The sequence below is a fragment of the Triticum aestivum genome, chromosome 7B (assembly GCF_018294505.1).
Source record: "Triticum aestivum cultivar Chinese Spring chromosome 7B, IWGSC CS RefSeq v2.1, whole genome shotgun sequence".
Taxonomy (NCBI): Eukaryota; Viridiplantae; Streptophyta; class Magnoliopsida; order Poales; family Poaceae; genus Triticum; species Triticum aestivum.
Genome location: NC_057813.1, coordinates 502,988,140 through 503,011,479, shown reverse-complemented (window position 1 = coordinate 503,011,479; position 23,340 = coordinate 502,988,140). Strand labels below are relative to the sequence as shown.

General features: G+C 45.2%; 1 long non-coding RNA gene and 1 pseudogene across 1 annotated transcript; one reads left to right on the top strand and one right to left on the bottom strand.

Annotated features, from left to right (window-relative positions):
- Window positions 1-8,376: 8,376 nt before the first annotated feature.
- Window positions 8,377-16,212, bottom strand: LOC123160462 (ABC transporter G family member 42-like; annotated as a pseudogene).
- Window positions 16,213-20,539: 4,327 nt separating this feature from the next.
- On the top strand, window positions 20,540-21,763 carry LOC123160463 (uncharacterized). Its single transcript, XR_006480228.1, has 2 exons — window positions 20,540-20,888; window positions 21,102-21,763. It is a non-coding gene; the product is annotated as an uncharacterized lncRNA (long non-coding RNA).
- The last annotated feature ends 1,577 nt before the right edge of the window (window positions 21,764-23,340 follow it).

Sequence of the window (23,340 nt, the reverse complement as noted above, 5' to 3'; positions counted from 1 at the left end):
GCCAGCATAGCCAAGGACTCTTTAAGACACAACAAGACCACTGTAAAAACGACCGTGGATAGGCGGACCACTAGACGTCGAACCCCAATCTCATATCATGCATCTGTGAGAAAGAAAAAAACTAGAGCTACTTGAATTCCCACCTATAAACTCTCGAAACTTTCTGGTTATGCAATCTGGTGTTGGGGATACAGGGGAAGCAATATATATCTCACCCAAAACTAACAATCCCTACATCTAGCTGTATCCATCCGTCAACACATAACCAAGAAAACTCCGGAAATCGTGTACCTCAACCTTCGAAAAGCATCTGTTATACAAGTTATGGCAATACTCCCAAACTCCTGTCCCAGTACTGGGTGGCATCAAGGTTATCTCACCACTAACTGCATAAAAGAGATTTTTGATGTCGGCAAAAACTCAGGTATTCCAGAACTGTAACGATAAAATTGTGACGACAACACTTCGGAGCTCAACTCCCCGGGACACTGCCACAACCCCTAATTGTCAGGAGGCACCAAGAACAATGTTCTCGTCACAAAACTATCGGAACGATTCCAAGATACCCGCGTGATCCTAAAAAAATAGTGAACTTTGAGGAGAGGAAAGACAAAACATCTACGTCAGGAGGCCTCACCAGAGCGACGAAGGGATTGAGGAGTAAAACAATCCTACTCTCCGATATATATAATCCTAAGACTCAAAACATTTTGTTCTAGACTCAACAACGTCAGTGATTCGATCAAGCAGGGGGCTCCTAGGTCGGGGATGGCTCTGATTACCAACTTGTAACGCCCACGATGCGGCTATATCTCTCACGAGTCGAGGCACGACTTAGAGGCATAACCGCATTGTGGTTGTTTTGCAAGAAGGGTCATCTTCACACACTTGTAATGAATAAGAAAGGGATAAAGAGTTGGCTTACAATCGCCACTTCACACAAATACCATATAATTCATACATCATTCAGAGTTCACACATAGTCCGGCCACGGACAAAACCAAATGAAAATAAGATAACCCCAAATGCTAGTGACGACCAAGATCCTCATCGAACTCCCAACTAATCTAGGTTGCATCACCTGCACTGATATCATCGGCACCTGCAACTATTTTGGTAGTATCTTGTGAGTCACGAGGACTCATCAATCTCAAAGCCCGCGAGATCAAGACTATTTAAGCTTAAGGGTAGGACAAGGTAATGAGGTGGAGTTGCAGCATTTGATAAGCAAAATATGGTGGCTAACAGGCGAGTACAAGAGTAGGAAGAGAAACTACGCAACGGTCATCATCTAGAAGTGATAAGAAGTGATCCTGAAGACTACTTACGTTCAAACGTAACCCAAACCGTGTTCACTTCCGGACTCCGCCAAGAAGAGACCATCACGGCTACACACGCGGTGGATGCATTTTAATTAAGTCAAGTGTCAAGTTATCTACAACCGGATATTAAAAAATTCCCATCTACCCATAACTACGGGCACGGCTTTCGGAGGTTTATACCCTGTAGGGGTGTCGCAACTTAGCCCATCACAAGCTCTCACGATCAGCGAAGGATATTCCTTCTCCCGGGAAGACCCGATCAGTCTCGAAATCCCGGTTACAAGACATTTCAACAATGGTAAAACAAGACCAGCAAGACCGCCCGATGTGCCGACAAATCCTGATAGGAGTCGCACGTATCTCGTTCTCAGGGCACACCGGATGGACAAGATGTCGGGTTGGCATAGACCATGGTTGCCCAGGGGGCGCCGGACATCACCCGGTTCGGACCAACACTTGGAGAAGCACTATCCCGGGGGGTTAAAAAAAGATGACCCTCGGGCTCGCGAAAATCCAAGGGAAAGTTAATAGGTTGTTAGGAAAATGTAAAACCAAGGTTGGGCCTCGCTGGAGGAGTTTTATTCATAGCGAACTGTCAAGGGGTTCCCATAAGCCCAGTCGTGTAAGGAACGCAAAATCAAGGAACATAACACCGGTATGATGGAAACTAGGGCGGCAAGAGTGGAACAAAACACCAGGCAAAAGGCCGAGCCTTCCACCCTTTACCAAGTATATAGATGCATTAATTAAATAAGAGATATTGTGATATCCCAAAATAATCCTGTTCCAAAATGGAGCAATCTTCAACTTCACCTGCAACTAGCAACGCTATAAGAGGGGCTGAGCAAAAGCGGTATCTTAGCCAAACAACGGTTTTCTAGCAAAGGTGGGTTAGAGGCTTGACATGGCAATATGGGAGGCATGATAAACAAGTGATAGGTAACGCGGCATAGCGATAGAACGAAGCAACTAGCAAGCAAAGATAGAAGTGATATCGAGGGTAATGGTCATCTTGCCTGAAATCCCGATAGGAAGAAGAACGAGTCCATGAAGTAGATGAACCAATGTAGTCGAACGAATCCTCACGATTGCAATGAAACGGGAACTATCGAGAAGAAGCACAACCGGAAAGAAGCAAACAACAAGGTAAACAACCATCACATAAACAAGGCACGATGCACAACCAAGTATGATGCATGACCGGTTTAGTGAGGCATGGCATGGCAAAGTGCAACAAACAATACTACAAGTTAAGTGGAGCTCAATATGCAACGAGTTTCATATTGACGAAACACCACATTTGAGTTATTTAGTTCGCTCTCGTTTAGGTACATAACAATATTAAATGTTGTTAAACATGCAAGAGGTGAAACATAAGTAAACTAACTATTTAGGCAAGTTTAATTGAGGCCGGAAATAACAAACAACAATTCAGGAAAATCCTCATGTCCATATTTTGAATTTGGTATTATTCTGCCCTAAACCATATTTTAATGTTGTTAAGGAGTAAAAAAAAGTGCACCAAGTTAATCTATGCATTTTTTCACCCCATTTACATATATAAAGTTCATTAAAATTTGAGCTACGGTTATTTAGTTAGGAAATAAATCATTTTAGCATGGCATCTATGCAAAATTAAACAAACAACAAGTTTAAACATTTTAAGCATGGATGAATGTTGCAAATTATGAAACTAGATGAAATCCTAAGCATTTTACATGTTTAAAACATTTTAATATGATGCACCATTTGTGAGTTATTAAATGCATGATCTAGAGGGACTTTTCTGTAAAACTATTTTACTCCAGATAATAGCTAAAATCGCAGGAAAGAAAAAAACAGAACATGCTGAATCTGAGGCGAACTGGGCTGGTAGGAGCTGCTCACATTGGGCCTTGGGGCTGGTCGGTGAGGTGGGACTGGGCCTCGGTCAACGGGCGAAGAGGAGGCGGCCCAGGCGCATGGAGTGGCCATGGTCAATGCGCTAGGTACGCACGGTCGTGGCTCGAGGCGGGCGTGTCGAACTTCTGCCCGAAGCAGAAGCAGAGGAGGAGGCGGCCGGACTTGGCGCGGCGGCCTGGAGGAGCTTGGGGAGCGGCGGCGGTGAACTTGGCGGGGAGGAGGCCAGGAACGCAGGGCCTTGCTGGACCTGGCGAATCCCGATGGCGGCGATCTCCAAGGTGCTCTGGTTGTTCCCTGTGGGAAGAACAGAGGGAAGAAATAAAGAGAGAGATACAGGAGAAGGAAACAGAGATGGCAAGGAAAGGAGCAAGACTTGTCGACGGGACCTGCGTCAGGCTCAAGGACGAGCTCGGCGTGGAGTGCAGGTGCACGAAGAAGGCGAGCAGGGCGATGTTGCGTTCATCCCCGGGTGGGCACCGGCAGGAGGATGGTGAGGCTTGGCGGAAGCAGGTGCGAGAAGCAGCGGCGAGGCAAGCTGAGCAGATGGGCGCCGACCTTGGCGCGATGACGACGAGGCAGGCGACGGCCGGGGAACGAGGCAAGCTCGGGCGTGGCCGTGGCGTCTCTGACGGCAGCGGAGGCAAACGGCGGCGGGGACGGAGCTGCAGCAGGCTCCGATGAGGAGGCGTTGGAGATGGCCGGATCCGAGGCCAGGGCGACGGTGGAGCTCCATTCTGAGATAGCCCGCGGGCGGAGACGAGGCGGGGTCCTGGTTCAGAGAGAGAGATGTGAGAGGAAGGAGTAGAACGCAGGGGAGGGGAAGGAGGAGCGACGCGGGGCTCATCTGCTGGTTCGGTCGGCCGGCGACGAGGCAGACAAGGTGGCCGTCGGGGTCGCGGAGCTTGTGCGATAGCAGAGGAGCTCGGGGGCGAAGGACGAAGACGGGAGGCTGGTGCCTTGGATGCGCTGGGTATGGGCGAGGATGGTGGTTCGCTGCTGCGATTTGGGCGGCGCTGAAAAACAGGGAGGGGTCAGAGAGGATTTGGATGGGGAGGAGATGGGGAGTGGAGGCAGCCGGTTGGTTGGGAGAGGGATCAGGAGGGGTCCCGAGGAAGAAGGTAGGTAGGTGGTGGCGGGCAAGGGAATGGATGGGACATTGCTCCTAAGATTTAGGGTTAGAGTTTAGTTTATATAACAAGGGGATTTAGGCAGAGTTAATTTGGATCCTCCGACCAAAATTGAGCGATTGTGAATAAATGGCTTAGGGGAGTCCAACAAAGAACCGAAGATATTAGGGGGATGTTTGGGGATGATCCGGACTCATCGGTCACGACAGCCCGGTTCGGGTTCGGAGCGGTTTTCGAACGCGCGCAAGAGGGGATCGGTGGTTGGCAGAGAGGTTAGGTGGTTTGACAAGAGGGAAACGAAAACACAGTTGGTCTCGAAACGGTCAACGAACACAACAAAGAGAAGCGAGAAGCGGCAACTACGAGCGGATGCAAGTTTTAAGAAAACAATGCCGGTGTAATGCGAATGATGATATGAGATTAAATGCATGACATGAACAAAATGCAAAACGAAAGACAAAAACCCAACCATCGCGAAAATAACATATCACATAGCCGGAAATGGCAATAGTTGGAGTTATAATTATGGAAAGTTACATCTGGGGCGTTACATATATCCATAGCTCACACTCATGAATTGAGTGAAGTTGAAAAAGCTGAAGCGCGTTAAAAGTATGAATCAATTGCTCGGCTTGTCATCGGGGTTGTGCATGATAAATACTTTGTGTTAAGAAGATGGAGCATGACAAGACTATATGATTTTGTGGAGATAACGTTCTTTAGCATTGATATTTTGAAAGACATGATTGTTTGTTGGGATTCCTGAGTATTGATGTCTTTATATCAAATTATAGACTGTTGCTCTGAATCACTTGTGTCTTAATATTCATGCCATGATTAGATTATATGATCAAGATTATGTTAGGTAGCATTCCACATAAAAAAATTATCTTTTTTATCATTTACCTACTCGAGGACGAGCAGGAGTTAAGCTTGGGGATGTTGATACGTCTCCGTCGTATCTATAATTTTTGCTTGTTTCATGCCAATATATTTATATTATTTTTGGGACTAACGTATTGATCCAGTGCCCAGTGCGAGTTCATGTTTGTTGTATGTTTTTGTTTCACGGAATATGCATACCAAACAAAGTCCAAACGCGATAAAAATTTACGGATATTTATTTTGGAATATTTGTGATTTTTGGGAAAAAGAATCAACACAAGACGATGCCCGAGGGGCCTACAAGCCCTAGGGGCGCGTCTGGGAGGCTTGTCTCCATCCCATAAGGCGGTTGGTGCCCTTCTTTAGCCACAAGAAACATAATATTCAGATAAAAATCGTGTTAAAATTTCAGCCCAATCAGAGTTACGGATCTCTGGGAATTTAAAAAATGGTGAAAGGCCAGAAACAGGGTCGCAGACAGAAGGAAACAGAGGGGGAGATCCAATCTCGGAGGGGCTCCTGCCCCTCCGGGCACCATGGAGGCCAAGGACCAGAGGGAGAACATCTCCCCATCCAGGGGAGGCCATGGAGGAGGAAGCACAAGGGGGAGACTCTCTCCCCCTCTCTCTCTCTTTCGGTGGCGCCAGAGTGCCGCCGGGGGAACCATCACCGCAATGATCGTCTTCATGAACATCACCGTCTTCATCACCTTCCTCATCTCTTTTCGGCGGTCCACTCTCCCGCACCCTGCTGTAATCGCCTACTTGAACATGGTGCTTTATGCCACATATTATTATTCAATGATGTGTTCCCATCCTATGATATTTTAGTAGATCTTTTTTGTTCTTTGGGTTGATTGATGATCTTGATTGATTTGAGTTGTATGTTTTATATTGGTGTTGTCCTATGATGCCCTCCATGCCGCACACACGCGAGGGATTCCCGTTGTAGGATGTTGCAATACGTTCATGGTTCACTTATGGTGGGTTGCTAGAGTGACAGAAGGTTAAACCCCGAGTAAGGGGGTTGTTGTGTATGGGAGTAAAGAGGACTTGATACGTTAATGATATGGTTGGGTTTTACCTTAATGATCTTTAGTAGTTGCGGATGCTTGCTAGAGTTCCAAACATAAGTGCATATGATCCAAGTAGAGAAAGTATGTTAGCTTATGCCTCTCCCACATATAAAATTGCAATAATGATTACCGATCTTGTTAACAATTGCCTAGGACAATTTCGCACACCGATCCATCATTATTCCACACTCACTATATATAATATGTTGTAATATATTCTAACTTTATGTTAACAACACCTATTTTTATATTTTAGCTCTCCGATATCATGCAAAGCTATCCTCTTTATACCCACAACATAGTTTTATTTCTCGTTTTTAAATGAAAGCAAACGCTCGGTGTACATAGAGTTGTATCGGTGGCAAATAGGACTTGAGAGAATATTTATCTTACATTTAGCTCCTTGTGGGTTCGACACTCCATATTTATCATTTCCATCTTCGAAAATTGCTATGATGATTCCTTGCACTTGGGGATTATCAATATTCTGCGAAGTAAAAAACAAGCAAAAAATAACAACTGACACTGGGCACTATGTCAATACGTTAGTCCAAAAAAGGATATAGATTTGCTAATAAATGTATATTAAACATCCAAGATTGATAATATAACAACATGGAACAATAAAAAATTTATAGATACGTTGGAAACGTATCAGGGGTTGGCCGGCTCCATGGTAGGGCGGTGGATCCTCGCAGTGGAAGCCGGGGCAGCGGCCCCGGAAAACCGTGCGACAAGGAGGTGCAGTGGTGCGAGTTCTGGCCGGTGTGCGGTGGCTGCCGGCCGGCGCGGAGGTTGGTGGGCGCACTTGTTCTCGCGACGTGGGCGGCGGCAAGGGGGCATACGGCTTCTCCTCTCCATTGTGATGGCCAAAGGTGAAGACTTTACCCTCCCTTCCCAGTTTGCAGCGCTCACGTGACGGACAAGGCCAAGAAGATATGTGCGCTGATGTGGCTGCAGGCAACGGCGACGCCTGTGGGCGATGTCTCTTCCATGGAGGCATTGTTATGGCCTTGTCCATCCCTTGTTCTGCAGTGGGGGAAACCCTATGCTTGGTTCGCCGATCCGGGCAGCGGCGACTGCACGGTGTTGTCCCCTTTTTGAAGGTGTTGCCTGGGTGATTGGAGTGTCTTCTGGGGGAGTAACTGGTGTGGGTGTCTCATTCGCCTCGGCGGCGAGGCTTGGGGTGTCGGGTTGTCTTTTTGTTGGTTGTTGCTATGGGCATGAACATCTGGGGCACTATGTACTCCATCATCGACGCCTCATCTACGGCGTCTTCATCGAGATAGGCTAGCTCTTGTTGTCCACTTGCCGATCTCCTAGGCGCCATGCGTGGACAGTGCGTTGGTCTAGTTTACTTTGGTGTTTTTGTCGTGCTCTGAGGTGTTCGGTGCGGTTGGGACGCGGCCTGTGTGCTCTGTGTCCGTCCTCTTCACCATTGTTTGGCTTGAGTGTGGGCAAAGCGAGTTGTGTGCCGGTGTTGTCTTGGTGGATGTGGGTGTTAACTTCTTGGTGTAGCACTTTGCCGAAAGGCGTTGTATTGGTTATCTTGACTACTTCTTCTATGAATATATGATACGCATGCTTATGCGTGTTCTAGAAAAAATAATATGAATGGGAGGGAGTAGCTGATTTCGTTTCCAAGAATAATGTTACAGATAGTTGACATAGCATGTTTTTTCTTCCAGAAATAATATGTTCAGATTGTCGATTTGCTTAGAAACAATGGTATTGCAATTTTCAGAGAATATTGCGCGTATTGCAATATGTATAGATTGTCGATTTTGGTACAAGCAGGCCTGAAAGTTAACAAAGTATAAGGATTTTGGCACACCGGCATTTTAGATTTCTTATACCGGCAAGAGGGCTTTATCATTTGCGCTACCAAAATTGATTCTGACATCTTGCCATCATGTTTAATCTTGCTCTCCTGGGCTTTATGCATGGAGAGCTCATTTGTGCTTTCTCCGAGGCGTTGGAAAGGTGGCAAGCAATTTGAATCCGAGTCTCTTGCCGCCAGTTTTAGCTATGCCTGGGCCGACTCGGATTCAAATTGCTTGCTACCACTTCTCCGTCTCCCGCGTCCCTGTTTTCTTGCTCGCCGCGTCTCCCAAATTCCCGCGTCCCTGTTCTTTCCCGAATTCCCATGATCGCAACGACGGTGGCCCTGGTCGTTGCGGTCATGGGGCGGGGGTGAGAGAGTGAAGCGGAAGAGGAGGTGGGGAATTAGGGAAGAAACGAAGACTCACTGACAAGCGGGTCCCAAATGTAAGAAATTTTATACAGACTGCGGTTTTACGGAATATGGATCTAGCAGAACTACAAGGTCTCTAAAATTATTTTACAGTGCACTCTAAAGTCATTATACAGAATGGAATTTTACATAACCTGCAAGAGTTGCTCTTACAAGCCTGGAAGGTTGTGTGCATCCTCACCATATTTGTGTATCTATTTGTAATCCAAAAAAAAAAAAGAGTACATCCATACTTACACTGGTAAACATGGAAGGACTAAAGAAGAGTTGGTTCCGGGAAAAATCAGCCATATTGCCTTCCGAGATCTTGTCTGTTGACTTTCAGTTCCTACTATCGTTGTTGGAAGCTCAACTTCTTTAGGCAGAGAGCATACATGAACGCGAAGAACACCGCAAAGAGCACAAGCACCGGTGCAACGACCGCCATGAAGCTCCTGTGGAATCCAAAGTGATGACTTATGTAGAAACTGATTGGCTGGTCTGATTGTCCTGGGACGGAGATGGTCTCTTCCAGGTCTCCATATTGTGTCACTATGAGCCCATAAACTGTCCATGCCAATGGGCAAATCCAGTAGTACCAGATCCACCATTTGGGGATTTTCTGAACAAAGCAAGAGGAAACTAAGTAATTGGTCTTACGAAAGAGAAGGAACTGTAACAATATTCTAATCAAGAAACAGAACTCACCGGTCTCGGGATGAAGAATCCAGAGAAAAGGTTGAAGAGGGAATAAAAAGCTGCGGCGAAGATGGCTGCAACTTCATGGTTTGGTGAGATTGTACAGTCATCATCCCGTAGTAGGTGAAGTAGAGGAAGGAAAAGTAGGAGACGAAGAAGAACCAGAAGAACTTGGCAACTGTCCACTGGAAGCCCATCATCGCGTATATGATGAGGGTGTAATACGAGGCTTGGACGAAGACATAAGGTATCTCCATGACAACCTGAAGCAACACACAAGGCTTGAGATACCTGAAGAAGCCAATGACAATCTTGCTACTTTAGCTTTTCAGTTTTACTATTTTCTTACCTGAGCAATGGCATAGGGCATTGCAGAGTACATCCCAGCAGCCCTCTCTCGGTAGAAAACTGTTCTCTCGATTGAAACAATTGGCTGAACACTTGAACAGTTGTTGATGCCGACGAACATCACTGCTGTATACATTGCTCCAATGACCATTCTAAGAGTATTGGCATCTCCGCTGCATCACAAGGCACCAAAAATTCAGATGCTGATACATTAGGTTTAAGCAATCAAAGATGAAGATAAGTACAATACTTACATATTGGTGCCGATCTTCCAAAATATGGAGCCGAGCAGCAAGGCTGTGAACAAAGTGAAGGAAAATCTGACGAGGTTGTAATCTGGATTGCGCCAATAGGTCAGCCAATGCTTCCAGAGGCAGGCTTTGAACTGCCCAATAATGGATTGAGAATATTCTGTAGGAAAATACAGATCTGATGTTCCTGGTTCTGGTTGACTTAGCCGGTTAACCAATGCCTTGTTTTTCCTAGAAATACAGCCGGGGTATTCCATAAGAATTTTGTTACATCAAGTTGTATGTCGATTATACGCTTTGAGAAAAACATTAGAGGCCCATGCGACAAAGAACATGTTTTGCTTACTTAAACAGATCTGAAGTCTTGTAGTAGTCAGCAAAATCCATGTTTAAGCGTACTTCTGCAGCAACTGAACTGACCTCAAGCATCCATGTTGCAGGATTGTACTTATCTTTGATTTTAGGCACTCCAGGAATTGCCTAGTAGCATTGAACATAAGATTAGAGAAAAAATTTGATTTTTAGTTATTTATATGATATCTCCCACTGAAAAAAGAGATCATCATCGTGTGAAATTATCTGTACCTCAAAGTATTCGACCATTTCCTGTGAGTTGAGACCCAGTTTCCCAGAGTATATCACCTGGCCTCCTCTTTTCAGTAATAGCAACTGCAGAAAAGATCACGAGTTATCGCTTAGATGCTGATAAGTTGAACTACTACTTAAAATTATTTTTCCATGTTCAGTAGTCACCTCATCAAAAGCTTCAAAGATGTCAATGCTTGGCTGGTGGATTGTGCAAACCACAGTCCGTCCAGTGTCAACAGTGTTCCTCACTGTTCTCATAACAATTGCTGCTGCTCTTGCATCAAGACCTGATGTCGGTTCATCCATGAAGATGATCGATGGATTTGCGACAAGCTCCACAGTTATAGTTAACCTCTTTCTTTGCTCTGTTGAAAGCCCTGAAATTCCTGGCAGGCCGACTAAAGCATCCTTCAGATTGTCAAGCTCCACTAGCTCCATAACTTCATCAACAAATTGCTGAAACCATAGAAACATGTAAGATACTTGCTTGATAAAGCAAACGAAAATTTCCAAGTTACATGAACGTTTCTTGACATATTTATCAAATCTCAAACATCTAATTAACTTACAGCAAGATCCAAGAGCTATATACACTGATTATAACAAGCATATGGAACTTTTTATTCAACTCGTTGAAGTAGCAAAATGATTTGATAATTCCAATATAACTTGAGAAACAACTACAGATATAGGCATTCCGAGAGGCAAAAAGACATGACTTACTATCTTGATATCATCAGTGATATCTTGATCTCCGATCTTTTCAGGAAGACGCAAGAAGGCGGAGTATATAAGAGATTCTCTAATCGTGACCTGAGGTGAATGGATATCATTTTGCTCACAATAACCAGAAATCCTTGCAAATGTTGCTTGGTTTTTTGGATAACCAGAAATTCTGACATCTCCTTCAATATAACCACCAGTCTTTCTTCCAGCTAAAACATCCATAAGAGTCGTCTTTCCAGCTCCACTGACTCCCATGAGCGCTGTTAGCACTCCTGGTCTAAATGATCCAGTAACGCCACGTAACAATTGGAGCCTATCATCCGTCACTCTTAGTTTCATTTCCTATATAGATAAAAAAAAGTGCTCAGAAATATTCGAGATTTTAAACTGAGATGGAAGTTAAGATAATAACATGACAACATTGAAGGAAAAGAATTCTGGAAAAAAATGTGCATAGGCGGGCTCACTGCAGGCATGTCGACATAGTAGTTCACATCCTCAAAACACATGGATAGAGGGGAGAATGGAAGAACCATTCCTCTTCTTGGAGAAGATCATTTCTGCCAACGGACTTGACGTGAAATCGCATTTGATGAACTATTGCCCAAACAAGTCATAGGTCTCATCTCACCCATTTCCTCTGAAATAGTTACAGTTTTATTCATCAATTTTAGAATTTTTTTTACTTATTCTGTCACATTTACATATGAGTTCAGTCAGAATTACTTACTATTACTGGAACGATCCTTCGATTTCATCCTGCCATTTCTTCTTGTACTATCATTGCTAACTGCCTCTCTTGGGAGGCCATTGCCTTCTGCTTCCTTTGCAGTTTCTTCAGATATAACAGCTTGTGGTTGGCCCAAGGCTAACAAGCAAAGAGTAAGTGGGTCACATACCGATAAAGAAATTATTATCAGAATTCAGGGGGCACTTAGATTAATGTTCCAACACTTACGATTCAGATACGTGAGGGACATAGTGAAGAGCACATTGAAGAAGATTGTGAAACCTAACAGCCCTGCTGCTCCAATCCAGAACCAGTTTTTGTCAGTAAAGATGTTTGTGCCTTCTAGAATAGCTATACCTAGTCTTTTGGAAACACCATTCTTGTCCTATCAGCATTAACACAGCTTGTTAAAAAAGCATACACCTCAATCAGTGAAAGATCAGTGCTGCAATGAGCTAACCGTTACAAACTTGTCCATCCATCGAGTAGCATAGAATTCATTCACTACTAGAGCATTATATCCATACACCAGCGGTGAAATCCAATAACCCCAGGTCCACCATTTTGGGATGAAGTCTGTTAACAATGGAGAGGGAAGGACTAGTCAGCAAAGCTGCAGCACTGATCTGCAGAAGTCAGTGTGAAGTGAAAATGAACAAGATAAGTAATCGACCTTTTGGCAGAAGAAAGCCTCCAAGGGAAAAGAAGAAGAGAAGGAACAAGGCTCCTCCGGTTTGAGCAATGATCATGGATCTGCACAGTGCAGCAATTGCTCTGAAAAGCCCAGCAGCCATCTGCTGGATCAAGAACACAAGTAGCAACTGCTTGAAAAACCTGCGGACAAAGATTGCAATTTAGGGGTCACAAAAGTGATAGTTCCTGATTCACGTAACAAAGTGTTGTCTACTCGATATGTACCTGTCAGCTTCTGGGGCAAATCCCATAGTGTAGTATGTGACAACCACCCAGACTGTGGTTTCGATAATTGAAAATGGGATTGTGAGAACGACATTCGGTAGTGTGAATATCCAAGCAGGGTAGAAGAGGAGGTCCCGGTGCTTGTAGAAGACAGGCAACCTTGTGATGGTCAAAGAGAGCTCAGCAAAACCATTGAACATGTTCACAACCAGAGTAAAAATCAATGCTCCAATGTAGACAAAACCATCGTCCAAATTCGTTGTGTGCATCTGGGTCCTTAGAAATACCGTTGACGCGATAAGGGCTACAATGATGAGCTTCAGAGTTCACCGAGAAATAATGTCAAGTCCTCTGCATTGTGGATTTTAAGAAGTGGCGATATGGACAGGAAAATCATGCCCACCTGTATGGTCTTGAAGATGTAAAAAAACGAATTGCGCTTTATGAGGAGCCACTCCTTCTCAAAGGATACCTTGAGGAGCTCTTGAGTTGACACCGAGTGCTTGGAGAAGACAAGGGCAGCTTGATGTCTGCGGCTCTTGTCAAATGGCACCGAGAGATGGTTCTCGAGTTGTAGCCCAACATGATACCTCTTAAACCTCTGGGCAAATTCCGAGACTGAAATATATCGGTACGGCCTCTGCCTGTCAGCCCAGTACTGCTCCTGATCCTTCTTTGATGTGACCTGAGAATTAGACAGATACAACGCTTTCATTTATATCATAACGTGGAACATTCATCCCTTCAAAAATAATAATTGACATGGAATTTTCAGGAACGTAGTAATAACTAGGCTACTGCTTGACGATACCTCCTGAAGAAAGTCTGCGGTGCCCTTGCGCTCTGGGCAGTGAAAGCCACATGACTCAAAGAATTCAAGGACATAATCACGGGGTCCCTGATAAACAATCTGGCCTTCTGACAGGAGGATGATATCATCAAATAGTTCAAAGGTCTCAGGGGCTGGCTGGAGGAGGGACATGAGGATGGTGGCCTCGCCCAAGTGCACAATCTGCTGCAGACATTTGACAATCTGGAAGGTGGTGGAGCTGTCCAACCCAGTTGATATCTCATCCATGAATAGCACCTTTGTCGGACCGACAATCATTTCTCCTGCAAATGCAAATGAGCGAAATTATTTCAAAAACATGCATCCTGGCAATGTTCCGAAATTCTTCTAATTCATCAATCAGTTATTATTACTCTATCACTATAATAATAATAATAATAATAATAATAATAATAATAATAATAATAATAATAATAATAATAATAATAATAATAATAATTGTAATTGTAATTAATATTACTATTTTCAAGAAACCTGGCAGAAGCTCTAGCTTTTTAATTAAGAAATTAATACAGTTTGATAACAAGCAATCTCATGATGACACCAACAATTGACCCCTCAATACAAAATCCGCATCAAATGATTTGAAATTGTTGCTTTCGCATTGGTATACATTTCTAAGGTAATAAAAAAAATCTGCTTTCCGGATTGTACTTTTGGCTTCAATATGTGGAATGTATTTTCTTTTCTTGGAAAATTGGTAGAAGCAATGCCCTTCCATAAAGAAGAAACATAACATGCAATTTGAAAACAAAATATGTAATGGGTCTGTCTTGTTTCTAGAAAAGCAGAACATACCAGAAAACTCGTCATGCAAGAATGATCAGTTAACAAGTGGAAACATACGTAAACTGCAACCTGCCCGTAATGTTAAATCACCATGAACATTTTCGGCCATATGTTATTCCCTGCACTTCTGGTCAGTTAGTTTTAGTAACTCAGTAAATTGTCATCACATAGTAATTCTATGGCATAGGATGCTGCTAAAGCCTAAAAGAACAGGCAAGAAACTCTAGCATGTCAGTGTTGCAATTAGTTGATTTAGAAGTTGGATCGTGGCGGTCATTCGTACGCCTGAAGAAACCGTATGGTCACCTAAAACAAATAGTCTAGAAAGACCAACATGTTTAGCAAACTCCTTTCAGGAGGGACTTCTAATTTCCGCCTAGATCCATATTGACGTCCATTCGCGCTTCTCTCCCCTTACTGGCCTCTAAAAGGAAAGAAACCAATGCTGGAAGCAGCAGCTCAACCTTCTTCAGTTATTTTGCATGCGCATGTGACAAATGATGAAATAAGCATGACACGATGATGAGATTACCGGTGGTGACACGCTTCTTCTGGCCACCAGATATGCCCCTCTGCATCTGGTCACCGACGATGGTGTCCGCGCATATGTCCAACCCCAATATCTGCTCCCAGCAAAAAAAACAAATTCAGTAAAAAAAACATTTCGTTGTCACGTCCAGGTCCATCGCTGTCAAGGTAATCACGGTAAATTTTCAATTCTTTAAAGTCATTAGTCAACCCGCGTCAAACCAGGGTTCATGGCTTGAAAGCAACCGTTACCTGGCATGCAGGAAAAGCAGTGGTTTTGGCTGGGCATAAACGCAAACAGGCCATGGGCATGTCATGATCTCAGTCGCAGGCGCTCTGTGCTGATCCGGCCATGCCATTGGCAATTTGGCATCATCAGGACTAGTGGGCGGTAACTTGCATTGCCTTCGAAGGGAGCTCGTTTCGCCAGAGGTTTCTCAGTGCCGCGCCGGCACCCCGCGACGAGGCCGCCGGCGGGCTTCGATCTTCGGCCACGGGCCTCGTGGTGCCTCGACCTCGAGCGTGGTCCGGCGTTCCATACGCGCGTATCCAGCTCTGGGAGTGCCGTGGTGATCGACGCATGGTGGTGTGGCATTGGTGACCTGGTGGCGATAGCAATGCGCTGGCTAGTGCAGCAAGCCGGGGCGGCGGCCCCGGGACGCGGCGGCGTTCTTCGACCCTGTGTGTTTCAGCTTCACGCAACAAGATTCTGAAACAAACAGCTATCCCCTCCGTCCCACGATGTAATAGCATCTATGGGAGATCCCGCAAACCGGGCCATCGGTTAAAATAACCGTCAGTTTGCGGGGTTCATCCCATATCCCGGCCCGAGCAGATCAGCCAAATCGGGTTGTCCCGGAATTTTTATGTGGGACTCGCATCCGCGAGCCTATTTTCTTCATATGTGCGGGAATCCACCTGATTTTGTGGGCACCCCTTTCGGTTGGCACGAACCATTTCCACCCACTTCCGTTTCCCGCTTCCACTCTCCGTTGTTGCCGCCGCAAATACCCGCCCCTTGGTGCTGCCTTTGGCTGCCCTCGCCCGAAAGCTCCGCTGCCCCGCGCCGCATTCACTCAACCAACTTTCGGCAGCGGGGGTGACCAATTGCGCCCGCGGCTCGCCGTCAGCGCCGGCGCCATGAATCCGCTCGGGAGCTCAGTGCACGGGCTCGTTCCATGCGGATCCGGTTGGTTCCAGCGACTCTAAGCGACGCGTCGGGGGAAGAGGGCGGTGCGGCACTGCTGCAGCCGGGGGGGGGGGGGGGGGGGGGGGGGGGGGGGGGGATAGAACAAAGGGGCAGCGCGGCGTCGGACGGCGGGAAGAAGAAAGGGGTGGCTCCGCGTCGACCGGTGGGAGAAGAAAGGGCAGCACATCACACGAGGTATGTTCATGCCGGCTTGTGCTCGATTTTGGCCCGGTTGGTTTCGGGTGATTAAACTCATTCCCACGTGTGTGCATATTGTAGATGGATTGGAGTTCGTCACGTCGTCTTCGTCCGACGATTCCGACATAGAAGATTTCATCCTCAACGATGATGATGAAACCCTAGTTTTTTTCATCTCGTCGACGAATTTGAGGCGGGGCCGAAGAAAAAGTCAACCGACTATGGATTCCCTACAACCGAGCTCTCGGTGACAAAATTCTCATGAAGGACTACTTTGCCGAGGTACCGACATATCCGGTTCACCTCTTTCATAGCCGATATCAAATGCATAGGTCACTTTTCATCCGCATCGTCGAGGCATGTGAGCAAAATTGGCGTTTCTTCACCCGACATAGGAATGCCGCCAATTTGATTGGTTTTAGTGCATATCAAAAAAAAATCGGTCGTGATGAGAGCCATTGCATATGGTGTTCCGGCCGACTATGCAGATTAATATCTTCGCATTGGCAAAGATACCACCATCAAAAGTGTTTGTGTCTTTGCGAAGACAATAATCCTGGTTTTTTACCCGGAGTATCTTCGTGCTCCAAACGAAGATGATGTAAAGAAACTCATGGCAATAAATGAAGCAAGGGGATGGTCGGCCATGCCAGGTAGTACTGATTACATGCATTGGAGGTGGAAAAACTACCCGGTGGCTTGGGCAGGGCAATACACCGGCCACAAACGCAAACCCACCATCGTGCTTAAAGCCGTGGCCTCACATGATCTATGGATTTGGCATTGCTTCTTTGGTTTGCCAGGGTCTCCCAGTGATATCAACGTTTTGCAGCAATCTCATTTGTTTGCTCAGCAATCTCATTTGTTTGCTCAGCTAGCTAGTAGCAAAGCTCCAACTTGCAGGTATATCGTCAACGGCCATGACTATATCACGGGGTACTATCTTGCCGACGGTATTTATCCATCATGGTTAACATTTGCGAAGACCATTAGTGACCCCAAAACAAACAAGCATGATTTTTTTTTTTCAAAGCACAAGAAGCTTGCCGAAAGGATATTAAGAGGGCATTTGGTGTGTTGTAAGCTCGGGTTGCCATTGTTTGAGGTCCTACTCGCTTTCGAGATAAAAAAATCTCTTTGAAACATCATGACTGCTTGAGTAATTTTACACAACATGATCATCGAGGATGGGAGGGATTTGGACTTGGACTACATGTTGGAAATATGCCCTAGAGGCAATAATAAATTGGTTATTATCATATTTCCTTATTCATGATAAAGGTTTATTATTCATGCTAGAATTGTATTGACCAGAAACTTAAATACATGTGTGGATGCATAAATAAGTACTGTGTCCCTAGTGAGCCTCTACTAGACAAGCTCGTTGATCAAAGATGGTTAAGGTTTCCTAACCATAGACATGAGTTGTCATTTGATAGCGGGATCACATCATTAGGAGAATGATGTGATGGACAAGACCCAACTGTAAGATTAGCATTTGATCGCATCACTTGAGTTTATTGCTATAGCTTTCTTCATGTCAAGTATCTATTCCTAAGACCATGCGATCATGCAACTCCCGGATACCGGATGAATACCTTGTGTGCTATCAAATGTCACTTCGTAACTGGGTGATCATAAAGATGCTCTATAGGTATCTCCGAAGATGTCTGTTGGGTTGGCATGGATCGAGACTGAGATTTGTCACTTCGTGTGACGGAGAGATATCTCTGGGCCCTCTCAGTAATACAACATCGTAAAGAGCTTGCAAGCAATGTGCTTAATGAGTTAGTCACAAGATCTTGTATTACGGAACGAGTAAAGAGACTTGCTGGTAATGAGATTGAACTAGGTATGGAGATATCGACGGTCGAATCCCGGGCAAGTAACATATCGCCGAACAAAGGGAATTGCATACGAGATTAACCGAATTCTTGACATCATGGTTCAATCGATAAAAGATCTTCTTGGAATATTTAGGAACCAACATGGGCATCTAGGTCCCGCTATTGGTTATTGACCGTAGAGGTGTCTCGGTCATGACTACATGATTCCCGAACCCGCAGAGTCGCATGCTTAACGTTCGTTGACGCTAGAGTAGTATTGGGATATTTGATGATTGGTAACCGAATGTTGTTCGGAGTCCCGGATGAGATCCCGGATGTTACGAGGAGTCTCAGAATGGTCGAGAGGTAAAGATTTATATATGGGAAGTCATATTTTGGGTTCCAAAAAAAGGTGCAGTTTTTTGGTATTGTACCAGGAAGCTTTCAGAAGGTTCCAGAGGATTCCGGAGGGGTTCGGAAGTTCACCATGTCCCAAGGGCTGGCATGGGCTGAGGGGAGGCGCCCTGGCCTTATTGGGCTAGGCTCACCAAGTCCTCAGAAGCCCATGTGGCTAGGGGAGGGAAAAAAGGGGAGTCCTAGTAGGAATAGGATTGGACTTGGAGTCAGCCCTCCCACGCATATAAGTATAGGGGAGGGGCGCAGCAAGGCACCCCAAGACATTGGCCTTGGGTGGTGCCCCGTCTCTCCCTCCTGGCATAGTTGTTGTCCATGGTTTTTCGCTTAGAGAAGCCGTGCCAGTATTCTGACTCCACCACCACCATCACCACCACTTCATTGTGCTGATTGTGATCCCATCTACTTCTCCGTCTTCTCTTGATGGATCAAGGAGGAGGAGATGTCATCGAGCCGCACGTGTGCTAAACTCGGAGGTGTCGTTCGTTCGGCACTAGATCGGTTGGACCGTGATCGGATCGCAAAGAGTACGACTACATCAACCGCGTTGTATACACTTCCGCTTTCGGTCTATGAGGGTACATGGACACACTCTCCCCTCTCGTTGCTATGCTTCTCCTAGATAGATCTTGGGTGTTCGCGGGATTTTTTTTGATTTTCATGCCCTGTTCCCCTACACTACAACTATGATAATGTTGGTAGCCGTGCGAAGCCGACCCCGATGCAGATGAGATCAGTGCATTTATTGAGACCTACCAGAAGATCGAGGACTGTGATTCGCATACCCAACTTCAGCATGATCTTATTGAGCATCAGTGGCAGCTCTACGGAGGGAGATAGATCCCCATTTGTATCCATTTCTATCCTGTGGGATTTGAATAATTTGGTGTTGTAATAATTATTTGAATTTGAACATTTGTTATAATGATGACTACTATTGTATTATGAGTTGCTTGAGCATTTGTATATTCGTATGTTGAATTTATTTTAGATTCCATTTGGTTGACATTATTGTGGATGTGCAATTTGTTTGATGTTTTACAAAAAAAAATACGGTGAGGCGAGCGATCCGGCCGAACATATCCCGAAAAAGCGTCCCGCAATTGCGGGATGCGTTTGCGGGATCTGTTTGGCCGGAGCGCTCGTCACACCATAAAAACAATTTGCGGGATCTGCTAGAGATGCTCTAAGACGTTTTGCAAGCTCAAAAACGTCTTACATTTTACATTGTGGCATGGAGGGAGTATTTGAAATCAACTTTGGTAGTGAATTAACTCTAGGTTCAAGCCATTTTCAATGCAATTGTCTCAAGCACGTTCAGATGTACTATTTCGGTGACATAGTTGATTCTGTCAGTGAAGCGAATTCACGGATTATTCTAAGCCAGTTAAAGCTGAAACAAGCAGAGTCTTCCATTATCTGGAGGAAATGTCAATGAAAATGGGCAAAACAAAAATAATGTGCTCTAACATATTCTCTCTATAGCCTCCTCTCTCACTAAAAAATTAAAAAATAGCTCTAGCCTATATGTTTAAAGGGTGGGGACTTTTAGAGTGCACCCTAAACATGAGAGTCTTTTTCTCAGAGAAACTAAACATAACTAGAATACTAGGCCTGTAAGGCTTCCTTTTTTCTGGGGTTTTTGGATTTTTTTTACCGGCCTTGTCAATTTGACGCGTGTGACTGAGGGGCTATTCCCGCGTGGGCTTTTTTTACTCGTGAATAGTTTTGCATGTTCTGGTCGTCTCGCCGCTTTGACTGAGCTTTCTGGTCTCATCTGTTCGCTTCTTGTTCCTTCTACGCTAGCCACGATGCTTCTTGTTAGGCGGTTGCCGCTTTTGCCGTATCTTCTAGATCGATCAGGTTGTCTCTCTAGGGAAAAAGATCTGACTGCCTCTTCCTATATATAGTTGATGCTACCCTTTTTTGTGAACAAACAAAGCTGCACCCCGCCGTCTCCTTCCGCCGCAATCCCGTCCCCGGCCACCTCCTCTCTCACAAACAACGCTGCACCCCGCCGTCTCCTTCCGCCGCAATCCCATCCCCGGCCACCTCCCCTCTCCTTCACCTGCGCTAGGTCACAGGGGGTGATGGGGCATGCAGGAGTGCGGAGGCTATTTCTGTCGGATGTGGAACTTGGGCTGCAGCGGCATGCCCGCCCCGTCCTTGCCTCGAGGTCGCAGCCGCCGCGTTGTCCACGTCCCATCATCTCGGTTCGGTCAGCACGCAAGCCCTCGCAAGGAGTCGCTGAATCTTCCTGTCGATCCGCCTCAACGTGAACTGCATGACGGTGAGCGGACAACGGTTGTGTCTTCTCACTCTTTTGGTCGTGAGTCCTCCTACCCCTTGCTTCCTGCTTGCTCGGGTTGTTGGTTCGTCACGTGCTTGCACGGCTTATGTGATGTTGCCTGTGGTGTGTGGGCTAGATGTGTGTGTACTAGCTAGGTGATAGTCTTACACTGGATGGTGTTATCCAATTGATAAATCTTCCTGATTTCTTTAGTGCCCCTATGATGTGCGTGTACTAGCTAGCGGCAACGTGACACCTAACGAGGATGCGCGCTCGGCCATGAAGACAAGACCAGGACGGCGCGATTGGAGGGACGACAACGCCTCAGAGTGCTGCGGCCAGCTGCTACCCTGTAGTCGCTGCCGGCCATGGGATCGACACGCCCCGTGGCTCCACTATGAGGTTGTGTTAACCTGGAGCTGTTGCGCGTGTGCGCACATCATGCAGTTTGAGCAGGCAAAGCTCCGGCAGTCCACCTTCTTCTCGCCAGCCCGTGAGACGCAAGTCTGCCTCTTCTCTCTGATTTCCCTCTTTTCCTGATGTGCTTCTTTGGTTCGTGATTGTACTTCCTTCTTTTTTCATGCTCGGTAGTTGTTTGTGTTAATGCCTATAAGGGGAAATCAAATTCCTGGTCATTTTCTTAGCTACAGTGAGTTTTCCAATTTGTCACTCATGGTTTTAGTTTTCTAGAAACAAAATTTGGTTCTGCACAACGTATATGTATATCTTTTGATGTGCTCTCAAATCACGTTTTCTTGGGAGAAGTTTACATTTATCATGGAGAGATCAGGCTTTCTGTGAAGTGTGAACCAATAATTCATGGTTTCTGAATATTTTACCATCATGGGAGACCAATCAACCAAATTATTGCGAGATGGTATTGTCTTTTACCCTATCCCCACATTACTGAACCATTATATGTACTTATGTACCAACCAATGTATTCATAATTTGTATCAACCAAACCCTGACTACATAAGTAATGCATTCAGGTGCACTTGAGTCTGTTCTCTTCATCAGGAAATTACATTTCTCAGGTTTGGTTTTCCCAGCAGCTATGGGCAGTAGTGGATGTGTGTGACCATTGGTGGATTGGTGAGAGATAAAAAAACCACAGGACATCAATACCATAAATTGAAAGTGCAAGAGGCTACTTTCTTGCTGCGTAGCAGAAGACAATTGCAATGGCAACGACAATGTAAACAATACCCAATTTATTTTTCAGATTCAGATTCACAAACGTCTGCCTTTTCGAAGATAAAGAATAAAAAGCGTTGTAAAATAGTGTTGTGTCTGCTTCAGTGCAAAAATGTTGGAAATATAAAAATTAATGAAACATGATCATAGTTTGAGGTTCTAACTATTTATATCAATCAACTGTTTAATGTTTGCTCTGCGGCAAACCAACCTACAAGTTTCTTTCGCTTTTTGGGACAGGCTAATTGACTATTCATCTATGTAGTATTGCAGATCAGTGTTAACATGAAAAGCACTAAAAAAATCCACCAAGCAAGCCATGCAGAATGCTTGCCATTCAACATGGTCATTTTTCTTGAGGGATAGGCGAGGCACGACATGCAGCCTACCCTTTCCTTGTATGGACTACTTTGCAACAAATCAAATCTTGCGATGACTTACCAAAAATTACAAAAATAACAAATAGCTTACCAATTCATGTGGCGCGGCGTGCCGCCGCGCACTACCTGCTAGTGAGACTCTATGGCAGGAAGAAAGTCTCAGCTTCACCGAGCTCCCCCATGCCAACGTCAATAGTGTCTTTGATGGGACAAAAGCAATTCTACCATGCATAGGATATCTTGTTCATACATCCATCGTCTGTGGTTGCTTTGAGATTCGTGCTCCTTTTTGGTTGTTTTCAGAATTTGTGTTGTTTCAAAATATTCATTAGGTTTTTCTTCTCATTCTATCGCCATGTATAATTGCACTCTTTTTTTGTTGGTATACAATAAAACATGATGATACACTTTAAAACTAGAAAATAAGCGAACAGGTCAGTTTGAAACAATTTTTGTACATCAACTAATAAAGTAGCACGAATTTCAAAGTAACCACAGACAATGGATACATGCACATGATATCCTGTGCATGGTAGAAAAATCTCGACTGTGCCTCTCCAAAGGCTCGAGCCATCATAAAACACATCATGCATGCGACCTCCATGTTTCTAGCCTGCATTGGCTTAGTTTCCTGTCCTCCCTTCGTTTTCCCGCCCAAGATGCCCCATATTTACATTACCCCTCATTTCCTGGTTGTCCGTCGCATACACCTATAAAACATCAAAACAGCCACATTGCCTGATTTCTCCTCCCTTCGTCCGTCGCCAAATCCGAGGTCACCTTTGTCTTTGGTTGACGCATGTCACCGAGACGCCCCCTCTCTCGCACTATCATGTGGTTCATATGTGTGGCCGTACAGGCGTCCTCCTCCTGCA